At 34.2% G+C, this 2950-nt stretch overlaps 1 pseudogene across 1 annotated transcript; it reads right to left on the bottom strand.

Annotated features, from left to right (window-relative positions):
• Positions 1–1693: 1693 nt before the first annotated feature.
• On the bottom strand, positions 1694–2325 carry LOC309665721 (large ribosomal subunit protein uL22 pseudogene; annotated as a pseudogene). Its single transcript has one exon. The product of its transcript is annotated as a large ribosomal subunit protein uL22 pseudogene (transcript).
• Positions 2326–2950: the final 625 nt, after the last annotated feature.

Below are 2950 nucleotides of genomic sequence, written 5' to 3'. Positions count from 1 at the left end.
TTTAAGTTAACATCATGTAAAATAAGTCTTCTACATTTTGCATAAGCTTCACATGAAGCAGAATTCATTATTTCTTATGTCCTTGATGAGAAGGTTAATTTTTGTTAGGACTTTGTAGATGAATATACGTTCAAATTAATTTTAAAAGATTTGACAGGAGCTTTTTAAGTTGTGAATTAGGCCATGATTTCAATGATTAAATTTTGCTACACCCTTAAATAGATACCAAAATCACGGGACAGAGAAAATAACAGTAAACTTTAAATAACCAAGGAAATTCACATTTCTGCTGGCAGTAGACCATTTAAGCCTTATTCATAAAATTAAGGTAATTAATACATTTCATTGTCTTCACTTGAGTGATTTTGAATTTGATAGGCAGAAAATAATCCATTTGACACATCTTTTCTGCAGTACTCAAAATTTTCTATTTCACCCACTTTGAGCAAATACGGTTTGTGTCCTTTGGATTTGCTTATTCCTTCATCAGAAATTCATTTGCAACTGCTTTCCAAAAGGAGAAGGGGATGAATTGGGGGCTTGTGAATTCTAAAGAAACTTATTGCACATGTTACAAATACCTGCTTTCAACTTCAACAGCCTAAAATGTTGACTTTGTATCAGAAACGTAACATTCCAATCTTGAATATGAGGGAGAATGTCAGAATACTAACTTGTTTTCCTATGTAGCCACTATCCATATCTCTTTAAAGATCTTTTGATCTCAAATCTGAGTAAAAATATAAGAAGTTCTATGAGATCAATCTTGCATTAAATCCAAACCAAATTGTCCTTATTCTTGTCCTGTCTTATCCTGATAGAACAAATAAGCTAAAAAAATTGTGTCTATTGGAAAGCCAATATCTGTCTAAAAGTTAAAAACCATGAATGAATTTAGACGGGTTTAGAAACTTTTTGTTTCTTCATAAAAGCTTTGTCAGGCAATGAATTTTACTGGATAGTTTACCTGGCGCATTTATGTGCATCTTTTGTCCATTCATTTAACATATATGCATGAATCTGCCATGTAACAATAATAATTCATAATCCACTGTGATTATCAAGAACAAATTGAATAACTCTGTGTACATGAGATTCTGAACAAGAATGGAAATATCCAGTGAGCCAGGAATGTTCTTGTAACTGAGAAAAGTCAGCCAGACTCAAATGTCTTGGTGGTTTGGGGATAAATTTAGCATGTGATCTACCACGAACAACTGCTTCCTTGGACTACATTTTTTTTTCAAGTTCAGGTATAAATATATTTGCCATCTTCTGAAGTACTACCTGTCTTCTGTAGTGAACTTTTATAAGAACTAAAGAAGAAGCTTTTGTGAAGTTTACCAGGGTATTTGCCTTTTATAAAATTATTGCAAAGCATTTTCATTAAAGTCAGCAGAAAACTCAAGAGCTTAGAAATCTTCATTTTCTGATCTCAAATGCAAATACATTTGGCCTTTAAATTTTCTCCATAATTTGATTTAAATCAAAATAACAAAGATTATTCACAATTTTGTCCTAAATACCAGTACAAAACAAACCAGCAAAATAAATATTTTATAGATGTGTACCATTATATAAGGAAAAAATTTTGTTGAGAAAATTCGTTTGTTTGAAATAGATTTTATTTCAAATAAGCAGAGACAGAGATAGCCTAATACAGTTTGATAGCTGTCCATAGGCTCTTCAATCATTCTTTTTTTTTTTTTTACTTTTATTTGCATTTATTTTTTGCAGCATTTATTCCCGGGCCATAAGTTTTTGTTTCTTCAATTTCTTCTGGGATATCTTTTTCTTCTGGGCAACCTCCTCTTCTGGTTTAGGAACAATCTGTTCTTTTTCAGTAAGGATCATCTCAATGTGGCAGGGAGAGCTCATGTATGGGTTGATCCGACCGTGAGCTCTGTATGTCCTGCGCCGCATCTTGGGGGCTTTGTTCACCTGGATATGCTCAATGACCAGAGAATCTACATCTAAGCCCTTAAGTTCAGCATTACTCTCTGCATTTTTGAGCAGGTGCAGTAAAAATTCAGCACTCTTTTTGGGCCACCGACCCTGCGTCCAGCCCCACTGTTCGGCCTGGGCACACCTACCAACTCCACCATTGTAACGACGGAACGGCACACACTGCTTCTTTAAAGTGACATCCTTCAGATACTTGGTGGCTTTTCGGATATGCATACCCTTAATGGCCTGGGCTGTTTCACGAGTGTTCTTAAAGTGAACACGAAGATTTGAACCTCTCGACTTGCATGATTTTGTGGGGTTTTCTGGGTCAAGTTAATAGCAAACCATTTTGAGAGGTCACCTCAGGCCGCTGACCGGAAAAGGACAATCATTCTTTTTTAAATCTAGTTTTATTAAGATGTAATTGACATATAACATTGTGTAAGTTTAAGGCGTACCATGTGTTGATTTGATACACTTATATATTGCAAAATGATTACTACTATAGTGTTAGCTAAAACCTCTGCCACATCAAATAATTACTCTTTATATATTTCTCACCATGCTTAACGATTGGTGAGACTTCTCTTCACTCCCTTAATATATTTATTTTGGAGCTCTGGTTATTTCCATTATACATTCTCTTCTTTGATTACCTTTTCTTAGAAATGAGAGAGTATGTGATTAAAATGAATCAGGTTAAAATTCTGTGTGAGAAACTGCATTTGTATCATCTTTTCCAATACTTATTCATTGTTTAGGTGTGAAAGTCCTCAGGTCTTTGTACTTGAAGTGGGTATCTGTAACAGAGGGAAACATTAATAAAGAAATCAGTTGAGAACATGTGCAATTGTTTGTCTTGTTTTCTCATATTTATTACAAAAGAGAGAAAGATGCATGCATGTGATACAAGGGAGTGGTCTCAACTCTTTTCTTATTACCTCACAAATACAAAAAAATGTCACTAATACTCTACAGGCAATAGAGACTGAAATTTATGGAT

This window comes from Balaenoptera physalus (genome assembly GCF_965194825.1).
Source record: "Balaenoptera physalus genome assembly, chromosome: 8".
Classification (NCBI taxonomy): domain Eukaryota; kingdom Metazoa; phylum Chordata; class Mammalia; order Artiodactyla; family Balaenopteridae; genus Balaenoptera; species Balaenoptera physalus.
This window is presented reverse-complemented; position numbering and strand designations above follow the sequence as displayed.